Raw genomic sequence first — 22,403 nt, forward strand, 5'->3', positions numbered from 1 at the left:
TGCTGAGAGAGTCCAGGAAGGATGGATAGCTTCCGACCTCCCTCCAGGGATTCTAACGCAAGAAAGAAAAACTAGTTATTCTGCAGTGGACCTTTTGCTTTTCAAGTTATTCTATTAGTGATATGACAGGAAATCATTATTAGAACTATAGAGCGGCATTCAAATTTCATTGAAGCTCTCCAGAATTGGAACTGATTGATGTTTATCTGAAATGAGCCCCATTGATTAAATTCGCAAACATCTACCTAGAGTCTCTGAGTAAACAGTTAATGCTAGTTTCCAATACCGGTAGTTGAATTCTGCCCTATTTCCACTAAAAGTCATACAGTGATTACAGGATGTCCTGACTCATAACGACCTGCAGTCAATTATTAATCAATTGTCTGTGGAATAACCATTTTATTTACTTAGTCTTTCCCAGTGTTCATTTATTATTTTTTCCCCAATCATAGTTGTATTCTCATCAAGAGATACTTTCGCTGTGTGTGAAAAGTTTGATTTATGTACATTGGCACTGCCTTGGCTCTGAGAATCCTGTTCATTGTTAGCGATATGAGCTAATTTTATTAGAAAACAGTAACTTGAGCAACATTAGAAACTAATGGGTGTTTGGTCGTCTTTCCCTTGTGAGGGGATCTCATGCCTTTATCGCTCGTTATAACCAACGCCCGCAGTAAGTTACATATTGTACTGTGGACGCATATAATGCGAAGCCTCACGCCAAACTTGAGAGCTGGCGCTAAACTTTGCATCTGTAGAAAATCAGCCCAGTTGTGAGTTTAGTACATTCTGGTTTCTGATCTCATATAGATGCAAGTTTTTTTTTGTCATACATTTTGTGTTGATGAGTTTAAAAAATAGTCCTACCTATAAAAACATAAGAATTAAGAGCAGGAGTAGACCATTCGGCCCCTCGAGCCTGCTCCGCCATTCAATGAGATCATGGCTGATCTTCTACCTCAACTCCACTTTCCTGCACTATCCCCATATTCCTTGATTCCCATAATATTAAAAAATCTATCGCTCTATGTCTTGAATATACTCAAGGACTGAGCTTTCACAGCCCTCCGGGGTAGAGAATTCCAAAAATTCACCACTCTCTGCATAAAGGAGTTTCTCTTCATCTCAGTCCTAAATGGCTGACCCCTTATTCTGAGACTGTGACCCCTGGTTCTAGACTCCCCAGCCAGGGGAAACATTTTCCCTCCATCTACCCTGTCAAGCACTGCAAGAATTTTATATGTTTCAATGAGATCACCTCTCATTCTTCTAAACTCTAGAGAATATCGGCCTAGTCTACTCAATCTCTCCTCATAGGACAATCCCTGCATCCCAGGAATCAGTCTGGTGAATCTTCATTGCACTCTCTCAATGGCAAGTATCCTTCCTTCGGTAAGGAGACCAAAACTGTACACAATACTCCAGATGTGGTCTCATTGCAGTGAGATGACTTTACTCTTATGCTCTATAAACTAATGTTATCACAAATAGCCATTATTTTAAGTTGATTGTTCCAATCATTCTTCGGTCGAATACTAGGCCTTTTAATAAAAGAGCTTCTGACCACAGACTGGAAACATACTCCTTGTCATTTTCGCCTTTGTGTGGGATGTCAGAAGGTAAGTTATTTGCGGTTGCTTTTATTGGGGCCAGAATTATTATTCTTTAACTCAACATCAAACCAAAACAAGAAACAACTCGATGCAGTGATGGGGAGGTAGGCTGTTCTGGATGGATAAATAAAAATGGACCTTCCTCACCCAGAGGTATCTTGTGACTATCAAAGAGTTTTGTTGACATATAAAATAACCAACACAAAATGAGCTATATCCACAAGCAAGTTCTTCCAGATATCAGCAGTGTTTCAATAACTGCAGCGTCTGAGCAATTCACAGAATGTTTGTGTAACCGTGCCAACAGCAGCAACAGGCCTCACACCTTATCACACAACAAGCAGAATGCTAAAAACACATTTGGAAAGTTAGGCCTGTTACCTATATGTTACTTTTTTAAAAATTCTTAAGCATGAATGTTATTACAAATTTAATTTGTTTATTCTTGTAGAAGCATCAGCGTTGGCACTGTGAATATACCACAGGGCCTCTGTCTGACACATTATATAACACTCTTTCTTGGCCTTTGAGCTTTTCTGAGCTAGAAAGAAAGAACATGCTGGAAGTACAGAGCAGATGGGTCGCTATCTGAAAAGAGAAAAAAATAGGGTAACTTTAGTGCTAGAGTCTTCACCAGAACTTGAGCTTTAAACGATTTCTCTGTTGGAAATGTGCCATTTCAGATGCTGAAGGGCTTCTTGCCATTTTTTATGTCAGAATTCCTGTACTTGCAGGATTTGCGTTTTCTCCGAAGTGCTGAGTTATGTTGTCTAACTTTATTTATGAAATCATAGAATTTCACAGCACAGACAGAGGCCACTTGGTCCATCATGCTTGTGCTGGCCCTTTGAAAGAACTAGTCCCACACCCCTGCTCTTCCCCCATAGCCCGGCACATTTTTCCTTTTTGAGTGCAGATCCAATTCACTTTTGAAAGTCACTATTGAATCTGCACCCTTTCAGGCAGTGCATTTCAGATCATAACAACTCACTGAGTAATAAAAATTCTCCTCATCTCCCCTCTGCCTTATTTGCCAATTATTTTAAATCTGTGTCCTTTGGTTGCCAACTCTCCTGGCAGTGGAAACAGTTTCTCCCTATCCACTCGATCAAAACAACCTCATCATATTGCACACCTCTGTTAAATCTCCCCTTGAACGTCCCTGCTCTAAGGAGAACAATCCCAGCTTCTCGCCACATAACTGAAACATCATCATCATCATAGGCAATCCCTCGAACGAGGATGACTTGCTTCCACAAGAGTTCACGGATGTTTCAATGAAGGACCCGATGTTCCAGTCCTGAACTCCAATTGAGGGGGGTGGAAAATGTCTGTGCGTGGATTTTTTTAACGTGTGGTGACCGTTGCACACCAGCCACCACACGGGCTCGACAGAGCTAGGCCTTTATCCAGTGGCAAGGGTTGGAGACCTGCTCTGCTGCATGGACCTAGTGCACACACATATCGCAGTGTGGGCTGGCCCCGTGCTGTCCCTGGGCCCTCGACTCTTCTGGGCCCCGTACTCTCATTCGCCGCACCTCCGCTACAATTTCTCGCCGCACCTCCGCTCCAAACATTCGCCGATCTTCCGTCATGATCACCCATCAAATCTCAGCTACGATCCCTCATCACTCCTCCACCCTGATCACTCGTCGCAAGTCCGCCACAACCTTCCATGTTCCTCTGCTTTACCAGGCCCCAGCCAATGCTCCTGCCCCCACTCCAAATGATGACCTGGGTCAATCACCAATTCCAACTGAACCACCTCGTCCATGGTACCATTCTGGTAAATCTCTTCTGCACCCGCTCCAAGGCCTAGATGTCCTTTCTAATATGGGATGCCCATAATTGATACAATACTCTAGTTGACATAACTCTGTTGCTATTGCACTCTATGCCTCTATTTATAAAGCCAAGGATCATGTATGCTTTTTAAATAGCATTATCAATTCCAAGGACTATTTGCAAATGGAACTACTGGATCGGGTCTGAGTTGCTGGGGCTGGACATCATAATGTTATTGCATCCATTACAAAATGATGGTGAATACCACTGTTTTATTGCATAGCCAACGATTCAGTGGTAGGAAAAGAATACATAGCTTGGCCATTCAAAAATGGATACACACAAACAAGTCTGGTACAATTTTTACAGACCAGTGGATCTCCTGTGGCTTTGTCCATAGAAAGTCAGACCAAAGCAAATTTCCTTCCGAGGGCATTCCTGGCGCTGTAGGTATAGATATAAGAACATAAGAACATAAGAAATAGGAGCAGGAGTAGGCCATATGGCCCCTCGAGCCTGCTCTGCCATTCAATACGATCATGGGTGATCTGATCATGGACTCAACTCCACTTCCCTGCCTGCTCCCCATAACCCCTTATCTCCTTATCGTTTAAGAAACTGTCTATTTCTGTCTTAAATTTATTCAATGTCCCAGCTTCCACAGGTCTCTGAGGCAGCAAATTCCACAGATGTACAACCTTCTGAAAGGAGAAATTTCTCCTCATCTCTGTTTTAAATGGGCAGCCCTTTATTCTAAGATCATGCCCTCTAGTTCTAGTCTCCCCCATCAGTGGAAACATCATCTCTGCATCCACCTTGTCAAGCGCCCCATAATCTTACACGTTTCGATAAGATCACCTCTCATTCTTCTGAATTCCAATGAGTGGAGGACCAACCTACTCAACCTTTCCTCATAAGTCAACCCCCTCATCCCCGGAATCAACCGAGTGAACATTCTCTGACCTGCCTCCAAAGCAAGTATATCCTTTTGGAAATATGGAAAACAAAACTGCACTCAGTATATAGGGATCAGCAGCTTCTGAAACATAAAAGCTCCATTTAGTGGTAGCAGAGTGTAGCTGCAGGGATGACTGTGTGTCACAGCATGGCAATGTCCAAATAAGGAATCTGTGGCATACATTGCAGATGTGTTTAATGTATTATAAATGATATTAATGATTTTTTTTGTGATCAAGTTTGAACGAAACTGCCCCCAAAATATTACGATTGCAAGGCATTGACAGGTCAATAAAGCCACTGAATTCTTTAATAGTAAACTAGCCACAGTGGACAGTGAACCGCTACCTGCAGCACACAACGATGCTATGGTTTTCCACAGTGTCCGATATACGTGTGTATATAACTGTGACCACCAGACATAATTTAAACAACTACTAACTATAACTGACGGAGCTTAACAGCATCATACCAACTAGCATGTAGTTGAAGTAGCCTCTTATCAACAAGAGCCTCTTATCAACAAGAGCAGACATTGACGACGAGATTCAACACCGCCTCCAGTGCGCCAGTGCAGCCTTTGGCCGCCTGAGGAAAAGAGTGTTCGAAGACCAGGCCCTCAAATCTACCACCGAGCTCATGGTCTACAGGGCTGTAGTGATACCCGCCCTCCTGTATGGCTCAGAGACATGGATCATGAACAGTAGGCACCTCAAGTCGCTGGAGAAGTACCACCAACGATGTTTCCGCAAGATCCTACAAATCTCCTGGGAGGACAGACGCACCAACATTAGCGTCCTCGACCAGGCCAACATCCCCAGCATTGAAGCACTGACCACACGTGATCAGCTCCGCTGGGCAGGTCACATTGTTCATATGCCAGACACAAGACTCCCAAAGCAAGCGCTCTACTCGGAACTCCTTCACGGCAAATGAGCCAAAGATGGGCAGAGGGAACGTTACAAGGACAACCTCAAAGCCTCCCTGATAAAGTGCAACATCCCCACTAACACCTGGGAGTCCCTGGCCAAAGACCGCCCTAAATGAAGGAAGTGCATCCTTGAGGGCACTGAGCACTTCGAGTCTCATCGTCGAGAGCATGCAGAAATCAAGCGCAGGCAGCGGAAAGAGCGTGTGGCAAACCTGTCCCACCCTCCCTTTCCCTCAACGACTATCTGTCCCACCTGTGACAGGGACTCTGGCTCTCGTATTGGACTCTTCAGCCACCTAAGGACTCATTTTAAGAGTGGAAGCAAGTCTTCCTCAATTCCGAGGCAATGATGAGAATCATACAGCACAGAAGGAGTCCCATCAGTCCATCGTGCCTGAGCCAGCTCTTTGGAAGAGCTGTCCACTTAGTCCCACTCCCCCGCTCTTTCCCCGTAGCCCTGCAAATTGATCCTTTTCAAGTATATGTCGAATTCTGTTTCGAAGGCTACTATTGAAGCGGCTTCCACCACCTTTTCAGGCAAAGCATTCTAGTTATTTCATAAAACACATTTACTCAACTCATTTTATATTGATAGCACTGCAAGGCAGGTTTAGAAAGAACCATTTGTCAAGCTGCTTTATCTATCTTAAAACATGCTGTTGTAATAACTTTCAAATGATCAACATTTAGTTGATACATAATAAATCTGCCTCATCTTCTGCCTTAAGTTGGGGAGCCAAATAGGTCCACTTCATACCATTTTTCATTGAAAAGCAGCTGTATCAGAAAACCGTAAATTTAAGGTCTCATTCTGCATCTTTTGGAATACGATACACTGAGTAGCAATAATTTAGCCGTTTCCCATCCAAAGATTCCCACACTTACTTGGCCCAGATTTCAGGATGCTTTCAAAAACTGGGAGTTTTCCAGCCCTGAGCAGCTCATATAAAAATCCAAGATTTCCCAATCAGCAGAACATCAACAATAAACAGCAGAAAACCTTAATCCTGAGTGACCTATATACAAGCATTTGCTCATTAATCCAAGTTTCTTTCTCAGCACATTCCCAGAATATACCCTTAAAGCAACATGTCCTTAAATCTTTCAGGAACTAAATTCCAATGCACAGGACGATCGATGCTAACGAGAAAAAGAAGCAAAAAGAAATCATCCCCAGACCCATTCCTGGTTTAACAAAGACGTGCAGCCAAGGTACAGGACAGACCGAGCTATAAAAAGGCATTGGGTTTGGAAGCATAATTTATAAATCATTGTTTTAAGGTATAATTAGAATTGTTTTATAAGTCCCTCATGATGATGTTATTAGGAATCTTTGGCCGTGGTTGTTCCATTGACTGGCCTCTATGGAACACTGAACTCCATAATGTTGCAGTGTGTCACGCACTGGACAATCCTGGGTCAGAGGTCACAGGCATCAGTTTGCAACAACAGCAGCCTCAAAGGTATAAAAGACAGAGAGTGCACAGAATCATTGCACACTGTTCTGGGTGTTGGGTTTACACATTTTGGTTTGCTCAGCAACCAGCTGCTGTTGCAATTTTAACCACAGATTAAAAACACTCATGTGTTAAGAGTGAAAACAAATCTCTGCTTATATATTACCCTACCACATACGCGCAATATGAGATGCTCATCGTATGGGTCACAAATTTCATTTCCACACTTTTCATTAGAAGCTGAAGCCCTGTGTCCTACAATTGCCATGTTAACCCATTTGCAGGCTTTCCCTGTTCTCCTGTATGTTCGGGGGTGGGGGGGTAAGTTGGAGGATCTTCTCGTGGGCCTGCTCCTGGGCCTTTTTAAAACAGCAATTTATAGGTCCAGGATGGGTGGGGCCATGAGGGTCATTCAGGCTGCATACCCCTCTTCCACGGCATTGTCTTAGCCCAGATAGCCTTGGAAAGGGAGGATTCAGTGTCCGTTTGATGCCTTCTGTGACCAGTGGGCACCGCAGGGTATAGAGGCAATAATTGATATTCACATTGCATTATGATTGAATTATTCTTTGTGTAACATCACTGTACTGTACATAGTTATTATTGTCTGTTTCATGCTTGTAGTGCTCTCGAGCACTTGTCTTAATGTTTTTTGTTCCCTTTGAGTGACAACAGGTTTAAAAAATGAATGGGTGGGTATGAACTGAAGATATCCAAAACCGATCAAAACCAGAGCAGGAGTCCCCAGTACTTCTCTTCTTCATCCCAGTCATCATTAGTAATATATACAAGGACTGTTCGCAAACTTGGTGTTATATTTGACCCTGAAATGAGCTTTCGACCACATTTCCGCAGCATAACTAAGACCGTCTATTTCCACCTCCGTAACATCACCCGTCTCTGCCCTTGCCTCAGCTCATCCGCTGCTGAAGCCCTCATCCATGCCTTTGTTACCTCTAGATTTGACTATTCCAACGTACTCCTGGCTGGCCTCCCACATTCTACCCTATGTAAACTAGAAGTGATTCAAAACTCGCAGCCGTGTCCTAACTCGCACCAAGTCCCGCTCACCCATCACTCCTCTGCTCGCTGACCTAAATTGGCTCCTAGTTAAGCAATGCCTTGATTTCAAAATTCTCATCCTTGTTTTCAAATCCCTCCCTATCTCTGTAATCTCCTCCAGCCCCACAACCCCCCGAGATGTCTGCGCTCCTCTAATTCTGCGCTCCTCTAATTCTGCCCTCTTGAAGTTTCTTCTGAATTCCCTATTGGATTTCTTGGTGACTATCTTATATTGATGGCTTCTAGTTATACCTTTATCTTTAAAACCCATCTCCTTGACCACGCTTTAAGTCACACCTCCTAATATTTCCTTCTTTGGCTTGACATGCATTTTTGTTTGATAATGTTTCTGTGAAGCCCTGGGACGATGTTGTAAGTTAATGGCACTATATAAATGCAAGTGGTTATTGTTTCCTTTATTTATCGATACAGACACCTGCTCTGCCATTTAGTGTACAAACCCAGGATTGATTTTAATACACGTTACGAATCAATATCCTGAATTCAGAGCTTTACAAATGCTCATCATATTCTTATTCACTAAGTTCTGGATTTTAGCTGGTGTAAATACAAAACTTCAGCTATTAATGTAAACAATGGTCCCAAGTCATGTTCAAGGTCGCGCGCAGGCCACTTACCGGCTTTTCCACTTTACATACCGCGCATGCACAAAAATTTGAATGGGCTGCGCATTGGGACAAATGGGACAGGTGGGACAGAGTGGTTGAGGGAAGGGGAGGGTGGGACAGGTTTGCCGCACGCTCTTTCCGCTGCCTGCGCTTGGTTTCTGCACGCTCTCGCCGATGAGACTCGAGGTGCTCAGCGCCCTCCCGGATGCACTTCCTCCACTTAGGGCGGTCTTTGGCCAGGGACTCTCAGGTGTCATTGGGGAAGGCAGGTCGCGCAGGAGGCAATGCAGCTTAGCGGGGCCGTTGATTGCAAATATTTAAAAATACATTAAAAAAAGAACCTGCAATTATCCAAAAATTCTAACCTCCTCAGGATGTCCCAAATCACTGCACCATTAATGACTTACGTGTGGTATGCAGTCACTATTGTTATATAGGCAAAACCAAATTTCTGCATAGTAAAGTCCCACATACAAGCAAACGTGATGAATGATCAGTAATTCTGTTACTGATTCTGTTTTATTGCTGGTGCTGGTTTAGGGAATAATGTTGACCAGAATTTTTTTTGTTACTCATTTATTGGATGCGTGAATTTATTGCTCATCCCTAATTGCCCTTGAGAAGGTGGTGGCAAACTGCCTTTTTGAACCACTGCAGTCCATGTGGTGAAGGTACAGTGCTGACTTTGTCATAGCTTGCTACGCCATTTCAGAGGTGCAGCCACATTGCTGTGGGTCCAGAGTCACATATAGACCAGACCGAGTAAGGATGGCAGATTTCCTTCCCTAAAGACCATTAATGAACCAGATGGTCTTTTACGACAATCCACTGGTTTCATGGCCACCATTACTGATACTCGGCAGCCCGTGTCCTAACATGTCACCCCCGTGCTCGCTGACCTACGTTGGTTCCTGGTTAAACAACGCCTCAATTTCTCATCCTTGTTTACAAATCCCTCCAGAGCCTCACTGCTCCCTATCTCTGTAATCTCTTTCAGCCCCGTGATGTCTGCGCTCCACAAATTCCGCTCTCTTGAGCATCCCCGATTATAACTGCTCCGCCATTGGTGGCCGTGCCTTTAGCTGCCTGAGCCCTAAGCTCTGGAACTCCCTGCCGAAACCTCTCTGCCTCTCTATCCTCCTTTAAGACTCTCCTTAAAACCTACCGCTTTGACCAAACTTTTGGTAACCTGCCATAATTTCTTCTTATGTAGCTCGGTGTCGAATGTATTTGTTTTGTCTTATACCACTCCTGTGAAGTGCTTTGGGATGTTTAAAAATGCTACATAAATACAAGTTGTTGTTGTTATATTCCAGATTTATTTAACTGCATTCAAATTCCCCAGCTGCCCTGGGGTTTAAACTCCCTACTCTCAGATCATTAGTCCAGGCCTCTCGATTACTAGTCCTGTAACATAACCACTATGCTATCATTCCTATGAATTCCAGAAGCAATACTCTTCTTCAAATAGCGCATGGGATCTCCTCTCCCCTGTTCACAGGCGGACAGTGGTTTAGCTTCCCTTCTGAACGGTAGCAACTCTGGCAGTGCAACAGTCCTTCAGTCATCATCATATCATCGGCAGTCCCTCGAAGCGAGGATGACTTGCTTCCATGCCAAAAAGGGATGAGTTTACAGGTGTTTCAATGAAGGACCTAATATTCCAGATCCCAAACTACATTGTGAAGGGTGGAAGATGCCGTTGCACACCAGCCACCACATGGGATTGACAAAGCTAGGTTATGGTGCAGTGGCAAGGATTACCCAAGACTAACTGGAGACCACCTCTGCTGCACAGACCGAGCGCACACACATATCGCAGTGTGGGCTGGCCCGTGCTGTCCCTGGGCCCTCGCCTCATCTGGGCCCCAGATTCACAGCTCTCCTGGGCCCCGGTCACTTCCCTCTACGGACTCTCGCCGCTCCTTCGCCCCTCCTGCTGTGCCTGCCCGCACTGCAACCAGCGACCTGGCTTCGTAGCCGTCGCCCTCCTGCAGCAGCACGCGCTGCTCCCTGCAGTGGTATACCATCGCACGCTGCTCCCTCCAATAGCCCCGGCCTGCTGATGGTCTGGCAGGCCGGGACCGCGACGATTTCCTGGAGTGGGGTTTGAACCCACAGCTTTCTGGTGAGAATGCTACCAACAGAGTAAAGCTGACATTTAAAATGAGAATGTGGCAACAGGCATTGATGACTGAAGAGCAGTAGCAAAATCTGTTTTCTCTTCCACAGTATATAAAAATATATTTCCACACCTGCTACAACGCTTTCTCTTTTAAATAAATATAACCACGTATTTCGACATCAAAGTTACTTCCACTTCTATCGAATTCCTCTGTATGGCTATGCCTCGTGTAGGTTTATATCCCTGTTAGATACATGCTAATTGTGGAGTATCAGTTAGTCACCGCACTTTCAAGTAAAAAGCGAAATATTGCAGATGCTGGATATCTGAAACCAAAACAGATGTCATCATAATTAAATAGCAGAATGAATATTTTTTTTAAATGGCTTCTAATAGTAATGCTTTATGGCTTTGCATTACCAGCAAATTGCAGGTAGCTTTTAGATTAAATATAAACCACAATTATGAAAGGACTCTGTCAAGAGGGTTAATTTAACCCAACAACCACCTGTACAAATGTTAGCAGTAGCACAAATGGTGATTTAAAAACCATTTGGGACGTTTCACTATGTTAAAGATGCAAGTTGTTGTTGTTGTTGTTGAAGGATCAAAACTCAACAGTGTTTGATGTAGCAGTGATCAGCACACAGATTGAGCTCGTGCTTTATTTCAGTTTAAACCCTAGATTACTCCAGATCAGGCTCAGCTTTAAACGTGCTTTCTGCTTTTAATAAATAGCGGCATCTGTGTGGTGAAGTGAGGGGTGTCCCTCTGTGGATGTGCCCTGCTGTATTACCTAATTAACCGACCGCCTATTGAGTTATAAGATAGGAAACACAGAAATGGAGCTAATTGTTTGAAAAGTTAAAAATGATTCTTTAGTGCATTCCTGTTGAGTCTAGACTGGTTCCAAATGGTATAGTAGGGAGGCATGGGGGACAAGTTCATGAGCTTTGGGGGTTTGCCTTCACTGACACAGCCACAGATATTGCTGGAAAGAAATAGTGGATCAGGTAGCATCTACGAAGAGGACAGACAACTTAATGTTTTGCGTACAAACACTTCAGGGTCTGCACATGATGTGTTAACTTGTCTGTTCTCTCCACAGTCTGAGCTTCTGCAACTTCAAGCTTGTTTCAAATGTGATGTGGTAGCAGCACTAGAAAGTCCTTCAACTATACCGCAATGATATTACAGGCCAGATTAACAAAAATAACTGTGAATGCTTGAAATCTAAAATGCACATCAGGTTAGAATCGTAGAATCATGGAGATTTTCGGCACAGAAGGAGGCCATTCGGCCCTTCGTGTCTGTGCCGGCCGACCAAGAGCTATCCAGCCTAATCCCACTTTCCAGCTCTTGGTCCGTAACCTTGTAGGTTATGGCACTTCAAGTGCATATCCAACTACTTTTTAAATGTGATGAGGGTTTCTTCCCCAACCATTCTTTCAGCCAGAGAATTCCAGACACCCCCCCCACCCTCTGGGTGAAATAAATTCTCAACTCCCCTCTAATCCTTCGACCAATTACTTTAAATCTATGCCCCCTGGTTATTGACCATTTCACCAAGGGAAATATGCCCTGCCTATCCACTCTATCTAGCCCCTCATAATTTTATACACCTCAATTAAATCTCCCCTCAGCCTCCGCTGTTCCATAGGAGCAGCCTATCCGTTCTTTCTTCATCGCTACAATTCTCCAGTCCTGGCAACATCCTCGAAAATCTCCCCTGTACCCTCTCTGGTGCATCTGAGAGAGAAATACGGGTTCATGTTTCATGGGATACCCTTCATCGGGGCTAATGTCACAGAGGCGTTAATTTAATAATCTTAATCCGAGCCACGCTCTGTGATCTCCTGTTCTCGATGCTGCACTTCTTCAGTGTTGGAGTCGCTCTGTTCAGAGGGGGAGTCATCAGTTTTACTAATGCAAATTTAATCTGTTGTGGTGGATTACTCTAGGAATTGCTGGTTGGACCGTTTTAAAGGTTTGTACAATTACTGACAAGGCCCATTAAAAATTCTGAAGCACCTGTAATGTTGTCATTTGTAAATGGGTAACTGGGTTTGTGGTCCAATTTTATTTAATAGCCTTTCAGATGGTCACAACATTTCTCCTTCTATGAACTCTTATATGTTAAAAAAAACCAATGATAATACCACACAAAACATTAAATATGCTTTAATGGCAGCCTGTGCAAATTTCATTTTGGGAGGGTGTTTAATTATCATGCAAAATACAGAGGAGACATGGTATCATTTAAGGTGATATTTATCATTTATTCTTTACCATCAAAGAGGGGGAAAAATGACTGAGTACAGTATGCTGATCTATGATAATAGCAATGTGTCATGCAAATGAGTGAGATGACATATCAGAGGTACTTGTGTAGCTTAATAATTCATATGTGATACACTGAGTAAGGGACTTGCTACCATCCATCAGTGACAGGACAGAAAATGATTTAACTAAAAAAATCAGCTGGAAAGGCTTCAGTGACCACTTGGAGCACAGTGAATAATGAAAACCAGCAGATCCAAAGCTAATATGTTACTGGAGACAGTAGAACAGAAAGGGACTACCAGGGAAATGATGTCCCTTTAGCCAAAGTACAAATACAATGCTAATCAGTTCCAAGCACAAGAGGCTGGCGGAGTTGTTAATCACATTTGTTTAGCTTTAGTCAGACAGTCGCTGCCAATGACCTGTGTGCTCCACAAATGGTGCCTGCTTATGAATCATGGTGGGTTAACTCCCCAATTCCCAGCCCAGATGACCACTTTCAAAGCTACATATTGTTTGTTGACCATCGGCTTAACTCAGCTGGCCTTCTGCCACTGGGTGGACAATTAAGACCAAAAACATTGGCACTCCTGCCAAAGACCAAGGGTCAAGTAACAAGAGAACGCCTTGATCTGTTTTCCCAGACCAACAAATCAAGTCCCTCAGCACATTGGTTCCATAAATGCAAATCATTTAATGAAGTAATTTATCATGTACTAAGCTGTCATCAAAATTAAATAGCGGAAGGAATATTGCATTAGGTTTTTTTTAACTAATGCTTTTTCCCTTTTCATTACTGACAAATATCAGGCGGGTTTTGGAATTAAATAAAAACCACAATTATTAAAGGACTCAGTCAGGGGGGCAGCTTTAACCCAACAGGCACCTGTACAAATGTTAGCATTAGTACAAATGGTGAAGGATCAAAAAGTTTGATGCAGCAGTGATCACAAGACAGATCGCGCTCTTGTTTTATTTCGGTTTAAACCCCAAATTGCTCCAGATCAAACAAATAGCGACTTCTGTTTGGTGAAGTATGAGGTGCCCCCTTATGAATGTACCCTGCTGTATTACCTATCCAACCATCTGCCGATTGAGTATAAGGCTGGCATCACAGTGTTGCAGCTAATTGTTGGAAAAGTTACAAACGATTCTTTTAATGCAGTAGGGATGGGATTCCTAGTAATCTACTGGTGGGTCTAGACTATATTTTCAAGTGGTATAGTGGGGAAGACAGGTTCATGAGCTTTAGGGGTCTGTGCTCGCTGACAGACACGTGATGGTTTGCATCCAGGTCACTGGCAGATCGGCAGAGAGTGACCGAAGTGGTAGTGGGGAGACATCCCCTGACAGTGTAACTAGGCTCATAAACTCACCTGCGATAATCAGGATTGAACCATAGGTTCACTAGTAGCTGGATTTTTATTGGCACCAAGCAGAAAGCTGATTGCAAAAAAATGCTTTCCACTCTTTTGAGCTTCGGAAGGAACTTTTGTGTCGGGTGTATTCAATGTAATTACACCTCAAACAAGTCAGGGTTAAATCAATTTGTTGGGACAGAATAGAGGAAGCTTTACTTTGCATTTGCCCTGTGCTTTATATGCCGTGGAAGCTTTAATTTGCTCTCAGTCTACTGATGTGTGTTAAAGGAGAGTTCATTTTGCCTTCTTTTGGTTTTTAGCACATAACAGCGCCTAGGTTTACTTACTCTGCACTTTTGGATGCATTACAACTACTGCACAACTGAACAGCCAGTCAAATAATGTGATAGTGGGGCTGAATCACCAATTCACCCCATCAACAGGTCTGTGAATGTCGTATATCATAGCAGAGCATCAGTCCAGCTGTGGTCGCAAATTCATGTGCTAATGGAAGAGAGATAGTGTAGGAAAGCCCATTTTACAAATCAGATGTTTCAGACTATTGTGTGCGGTGTGAAGGAATGGAGAAATGCCTTTGATGGGTTAGAAGAGCAGCACAATGCTATACTGAGAGTCCCGCAACACGCCAGCCGATACTGGATAGAGCGTGCACTGTGCACAGTCCGCCCAATACTCTCCTAATATTAAAAAAGAGGTCTAATGTATATCATATGATCCCAATTTACAATTAAAATGGGCCTTCCCCCTGATTCAGGCGAACGCTCCGGCTGGCCAGCAATAGGCCCGGGAGAAGATGGTGGCGGCCATCGCAATGGAGAGATCGTCCACTGCTGAAGCCCTCATCCATGCCTTTGTTAGTCCTAGACTTAACTATTCCAATGCACTCCTGGTTGGCCTCCCACATTCTACCCTAAGCAAACGAGAGGTGTCCCAAAACTTGGCTTCGTGTCCGAACTTACACCAAGTCCCGTTCACCCATCACCTCTGTGCTCGCAGGCCTATATTGGCTTCCGGTTAAGCAACACCTTGATTTCAAAATTCTCATCCTTATTTTCAAATCCTTCCATGGCCTTGCCCCTCTCTATCTTTGTAATCTCTTCCAGCCCAACAACCCCCTGATTGTCTGCCTTCTTGCGCATCCCTGATTATAATCACTCAACCATTGGTGGCCGTGCCTTCTGTTGCCTAGGCCCCAAGCTCTGGAACTCCCTGCCTAAACCTCTCCGCCTCTCTACCTCTCTTTCCTCCTTCAAAACGCTCCTCATAACATACGTCTTTGACCAAGCTTTTGGTCACCTGCGCTAATTTCTACTTATGTGGCTCGGTGTCAAATTTTTTTATCTCATAATACTCCTTTGAAGCGCCTTGGGATGTTTCAGTCCGTTAAAGGCCCTATATAAATACAAGTTGTTGTTGTTGTTGTAAGTGATTCCCCACCATTTTTGGGAGAATATAGCCTCATTTCCATGGGATGGGATGTCTTAATATCTATCCCAGTGCTATCCGATTACAGGTCTGAAATTCCAAGACTCTGCTCCTGGGCCCAATTTGTTGCACTCTGATAATTGGGACTAGCACACGAGCAGCAACAAGTTGTTAAAAGAGGAGAGGTGGAGGGATTTAACCACAGATTTCCAGGGAGCAAAGCCAAGTGCCTGAAGGTTCTGCCAGCAATGGTGGGCAATGCAAGAGAGGAGAGAGTCACAGGAACAGAAAATCCTGGGAATGGCTGGAGGAAGGTTTGGAAATAGGGAACGACGAGGGCATGGACAGAGTTAAAGATGAGGATTTCAAACTTGTTGGGGGAATGGGGAGTCAATGTCGGTCAGGAAGGATTGAGGTGATGGGACAGTAGGAATAAGCAAATGTTGCTCACAGTAAAGTTAACAGGTGGTGGTATTTAATATAAAAACAGTGGGGGGAAAATTACACCGCATGATTAATTTCTGATCCCTCTGTCCGTTACTTTAGTTGAGGTGTTAACCTATCTATTTTATGGGTTAATGCCGCTGCTAAAACAACACAGAGAGAGGAATTTCAGACAAATGCATTATCATTTGCTACCCTACAACATCAATTCAGAACCATTGAGTACACTCTCGCCTCTGAGTCAGAAGGTTGTGGGTCCAAGTCCCACTCCAGGGTCTTGAGCAGAAAAATCTAGGCTGACACTCCAGTGCAGGGCTGCGGGAGTGCTGCAGTGTCAGAGGTGCCGCCTTTCAGATGCGATGTTAAACCGAGGCCCCGTCTGCTCTCTCAAGTGGATGTAAAAGATCCCACGGCACTATTTTGAAGAGAGCAGGGGAGTTATCCCCGGTGTCCTGGCCAATATTTATCCCTCAAGCAACATAACAAAAACAGATTATCTGGCCGTTATCACATTGCTGACTGTGGGAGCTTGCTGTGCGCAAATGTTGGTTGCTGCGTTTCCCACATCACAACAGTGACTACACTCCAAAAGTACTTCATTGGCTGTAAAGCGCTTTGAGACGTCTGGTGGTTGTGAAAGGTGCTATATAAATCCAAGTCTTTCTTTATTTTCTTGTACATAGAATGTAAAACGCATTTACAAAGTCCTGCTTTCTGTCCTTCTGTTTGAAGAAAGTACCACATGTCGGCCCCAAGGGAGGAATACATGATCAGTTTCCATCACACCTGTGCTGCTTGAGCTAATGTGCATATGCCTCTTTCAGTGATAATATTCCACAGCAAGCAACATAATATAATACAAGAACATACTATTATATGCAAACATCATATAAAATATAAGAAACGGAATATAATTATTCACCCAACTCACTATAATTCACACTGAAAAATCAGGGTACTCCCTACATCAGACATGCTGGCCCCAATATTTATGGGGAGACATGTTTGGAGGGAGGGGGAAGAGTTATGGATGGGAAAGCTGGAAGTAAGGGTTTCCCGGACATCCTGAAGCAAGTTCAGGACATCATTTACAGTTGTTTTGCAGGTTTTCTGCCCGACAGCCAACCTGATTGACAGGGGGATCGTGGTCGGGGGTTTAAGATTGTGATTGGGTGGGGGGGGGGGATTGTAATTGACGGGGTTGATAGTCAAGGGAGAGGTGGTGGTCAGAGAGGGCGGAGATCACGGGGGGAGGGGTGCTTGTTGGGCCGGGACAAACACTGCAGATCCTCTTGGCCCACCAACAGTTCTGTAAAGGCGCTTACCCTGTCGATCCAACCTTTCTCGCCTTTTAGCTGCCGGGTTTCCTGAAGCCAGGGAAATCCAGCTGAAATGGGTGAAAAATAAAAAGCATGTAAAAATGGAGGCATGCAGCTCCTTAACAGCCATCACCAACTGACCCACCTCCTGAGAGCGGATTGGTCACCCGTGACTCACCTATCTCGCTCCTGTTTCTGTAAAAGATCCCATGGTAACGAGTTTGAAGAAGAGCAGGGGAGTTAGCCAATCAACATAACATCAAATCAGATTACCTGCTCATTATCACATTGCTGAGTCTGGGAGCTTGCTGTGCGCAAATTGGCTGCTGCTTTTCCCACATTACAACAGTGACTACACTCCAAAAGAGTACTTCATTGGCTGTAAACGCTTTGAGTCGTCCGGTGGTCGTGAAAGGCGCTATATAAACGCAAGTCTTTCTTTTTTTCTTTCTATGGAAACCGGAAGTGGGGTGGGTTCGAGACAGATTGGGGTCAAGTTTGAAATTTTAAAATGTTGTACTTCTCACCAAACTGAAAATTACCCCCATTGGTTTTAGGAGGCCAAAGATTTGCTTTGTTGTATTTTTGCCTCACAAATGTGGGTTGTTGTGAGCTTGTGTTTGGGCATTTGGTGGCAGGTGACGGGGGGGGTGGGGGTGGGGGGGTCAGCTGTCAGATCCCACCTTGTGCAAAGGTGACCCTTGTCTCCCAGTGGTCAACCTTGCATTCTGCCTATCCCCTTGCAGAGTTGTGTGCATGGTGAGCACTTCCTAGAAAAGCGGCAAACTGTGTCACTCTTTGCCAACAGTTGCCTACCAGCTGACTGTTGAGGAAGCAGTAATGCTTTCTCCTGACAAAAGGGAGATAAGACCTACAGGTGCACGAGTGGAGCCTTGTACTTGACGACTGCCACGTGCCTGGAAAAATTGGGTCTTTCTCTCCAGCAAGCATATGCGCTGCTACTGAATCTGTGGGGGGGAAGAGGGGGCAAATTATTTGAACCTAACCCACCTGGCTAGTTGCTGATGCGATCACATAGGCTGTCCCCTCTACGTAACACTTTCAATGGAAAGTAAAATTGGGTCACGCGTAAAACAGACGGCTGATCCGACCACCTCAATGGGAGAGTTGGGCTAAAGTGATTGCTCACAGTGTCAGCTGTGACTCAATGATAGCACACGTGCCTTTGATTAAGAAGGTTGTGGGTTCAAGTCCCACGCCAGGGACTTGAGTACAAAAAATCTGGGCTGCCCCACCAGTGCAGTGCTGGGGGAGTGCTGCACTGTCGGAGGTTTCTTCTTTCGGATGAGACTTTAAACCGAGGTCCTGTCTGCCCTCAGGTGCATGTACAAGATCCCATGGGTCTATTTTGGAGAAGAGCAGGAGCATTATCCCCGGTGTCCTGGCCAATATTTATCCCTCAATCAACATAACAAAAACAGATTATCTGGTCATTATCATTTTGTTGTTTGTGGGAGCATGCTGTGTGCAAATTGGATGCCGCATTTCCCACATTACAACAGTGACCGCACTCCAAAAAGTACTTCATTGGCTGTAAAGTGCTTTGAGACGTCCGGTGGTTGTGAAAGGCGCTATATAAATGCAAGTCTTTCTTTTCTTTCTCTGATGTATGCCGACACAGTGATGAACTGGAGAGCGGCTGACCTGAGGGATGTTTGCTGAGAGTACGTTCACTTGCTCTGGGAGTGGTGTCTGTGTGTGTTGCTCTGTGGTTTGCAGGCGCAGTTCCAGGTCTGAGCTTGGATCTCTGTAAAGGTGCAATTTTCCTTGCACTCTGCTAAATGCTGACGTCCAGGCAAGTGAAGCGTTGTCAGTACTTGCACTGCATCAAATAGCTCCAATGATTTGGCTGATCATTGTTACTGATACAGCGTTTCACATTTACACCGACCCAAATATTAACCTGGGCTACACAAATACTGAGGGTTCGCTTCAGACATTCAAACTTGTCTTCTTGCATTCCCTGTCATAATCTGTTTACATGGTTCTTAAATGTCAAAGATTTCTCTGTTGTGGCTATAGTTGAAGCAAAACTGTTGAAAGGATCTGTTGAGTTTTGAAACTCCTGGGGCACTGGGTGGATCATTCACAAATCAACATGGTGTTCCGATGCTGTTAGCTGAGCCTTGCCGTAAGGAGCCCTTTTTACTGTCTTTACACAACCAAAGTTTATTGCTCAACACAGTAAAAAAAGACTCATAAAATTGTGGTTTGATGTTTCACACTTCCATTATTCATCACAAAGTGATAAGCAAGGTGGTGGTTGCAGTTTTGTTTGTCATCTGGCCATCAGGGAGACATGGTCGAGATGGACAGATCTGGTTCTGAAGACTAGAAACGCCACACACCTGAAGACTGGGGAGCACTGATTGGACATTTGTGAGGCCTGATTGTCAACTGACCATGTGGTGAAAAGAAGCTCGTGAGAAAGAGCTTGCAGTTGCACACCACCTTTCATGGCCTCAGGACGTCCCAAAGCACCTTACAGCCAATGAAGTACTTTCAATGCCGGGGCCCAGGGGCAGCACGGGCCCAGCCCACACTGCGATATGTGTGCACACTAGGTCCATGCAGCACAGCAGGTCTCCAGTCGTCTTGGTTAATCCTTGCCACTGGACCAAGACCTAGCTCCGTCAAACCCGTGTGGTGGCTGGTTTACAAAAATCCACGCACAGGCATCTTCCACCCTTCAGGATATAGTTCGGGTCCTTCATTGAAACACCTGTGAACTTGTCCTTTTTTTGGCGTGGAAGCAAGTCATCCTCGTTTCAAGGGACTGCCTATGATGATGATGGCTTTCAAAGTCTAGTAGTGAGGAAAGAGATTGGGGCAGATTGTTCTTAAATCTGCGTCCCAGTAGATTGGATCGCCTGAGTGCAGTGCATTGAGGAAGGTTGGGTGGGGAAGATTGTATACCCATAGGGGAGCCCTTAATTTAAGTGGATGGAAAATTAGGTGGCCTCCCTTATGGGCGTACGATTCTCCAGCCCAATATTCCTCCATGAGCTGCAATCAGGTGATCCAATACAGCCAGATATGCGGGTGAGGCAATTGTGCTGAATTATCTCTTGCTTTATGGACATACTGATGTGCCATGAAAGAACTCACAGACTTAAGTTTCATTCCTTAATGTCCCTTTAAAGGGCATTTATGGGCTGCGCTTTACATAAAATCCTGCTTCCCTGATGTTTCAGTGCAGGTAGGCGGTGACATACAGACCAGACCAGGACAGGAGCATCCAAACGCTGTTCCATACCTTGGGACTCTAGAGGCTACATATAAAGTTTAAATGATTATTCAGCTCACTTAGCAAACATCTTAAGCTGCAGGTACTTACAGGGCATGGTGTCTGGTTTTGGATCTATCGTCTAATGAAGCAAAAGTGCTAGGAACAGCCCTAGGGGATTGTCCAGGCCCCGGTTACTCTGACAGGAAAAAACCAGTGAGAAATAATCCGCAAATAGGGAGCAAGCAAATTAGTGGGGCATGAGTTCTCATGTTGAATACCTCCGGATAAAAAGTTCTGAGTACAGGTTGAACTTCCCTTATCCGGAACCCTCGGGACCTGGCCTGTTGTGGATAAGGGATTTTTCTGGACGAGGGGTGGTCACGTTAAATTGGATGGTACAGGTACTGAGCAAGGGGATATTGGGGCTGGCTGGCTTGAGGCTGGAAGTGCAGCAGAGAGATCATGGAGGGGAGGGGGAGGGGGAGGCAGTGGATCGTGGGGTCAGGCCAGCGGTTGCGGGAGTTGGCAGCGAGGAAGGACTTCAATCTGTTCAATTTGTTCATGTTGGAGTTCTGCGCATTCGCCACCCGGTGGCCGGGAATGGTTCTGGACGAGGGGTGGTTCTGGATAAGGGAGTTCTGGATAAGGGAGGCTCAACCTGTATCTATTTCTAAGTTGCCGATTCCAGCTGAGATAGGGGTGCTACAATTGGTCTGAGCCTCCTGAGCTAATTGCTGTTCAGTGACTGCTGCTGAGAAGTTTGCATATATAGGCATTGGGTAGGGAGAGGATCAGGCTTGGTCATGATGCCTGTTCCAGTCAAATAGCCTGCTGCCACTAACTGCCAGGGATCGCACACGAAGAATATCCACTTAGGCAAAGTATCTGTGGATCCATGCCTTACCACTAATCACTATTTTTAAAAAGATGGCGGTGAGGGTTGGGGGGGCTAAGAATAATGTACAAAATGGCAGCTGGCAATGCTTGGATGGGAAGCCAGTGATGGCATTGGTCCTAATTCAGCAATTGTGTCCGTAAATTTGTAAAAAATGAAGCAAAAGTTTTTTTTTGATTAAGTAAGACATTTTAACCAAAGAAGTAGGTCACACTTGAAACATTGATGAGAAAAAAAATGAGTCCTCCATTGAGGTATTTCCCGCTTGAATGTTATGCCTTCCAAACATTTTCAATAAACCCATTTGAAACTAGTGCATAAAGCTCAGTAAGTCTGGCACGGCACACGTGTACACATGTACACATCATGTTGGACCATCAATCACTCTGCACACTCCCACTGCCACATCCCTCCTCCAAAGTCTGCCTTCATTTCAACAGCATTGAACCACTTTGTTTAAATAAAATAACCAGGGCTTTTAGCTTGGATAATAGTTTGAGGAAACTAAAGTGTTAAATAAATAGTAAGAAAATGCCGCATATTCTCGACTATGGATACCAGGCAATTGTTGTACCATTCAAGAACAGCAACTGTTACCTGTTAAAGGATTCCTTAGAGATCAGAACTGCAGGCCTCTGAGAGCAGATAGCGATATCTGGATTTTTGGCTATTCACTTGAAGGCCACTTTTTATTCGCATTATATTGTTGCTAACTTGTATCAGCACCACAACCAATGGTGATACAAGCTATACATTGTACTTTTGCTTCCATTATTATCAGTGGTGCCGTGATGATGTTTTTAATGGCCATGTAATTGCATCACTTGCCTATGTTATGATTACAAT

The sequence above is a fragment of the Pristiophorus japonicus genome, chromosome 17 (assembly GCF_044704955.1).
Source record: "Pristiophorus japonicus isolate sPriJap1 chromosome 17, sPriJap1.hap1, whole genome shotgun sequence".
NCBI classification, from domain to species: domain Eukaryota; kingdom Metazoa; phylum Chordata; class Chondrichthyes; family Pristiophoridae; genus Pristiophorus; species Pristiophorus japonicus.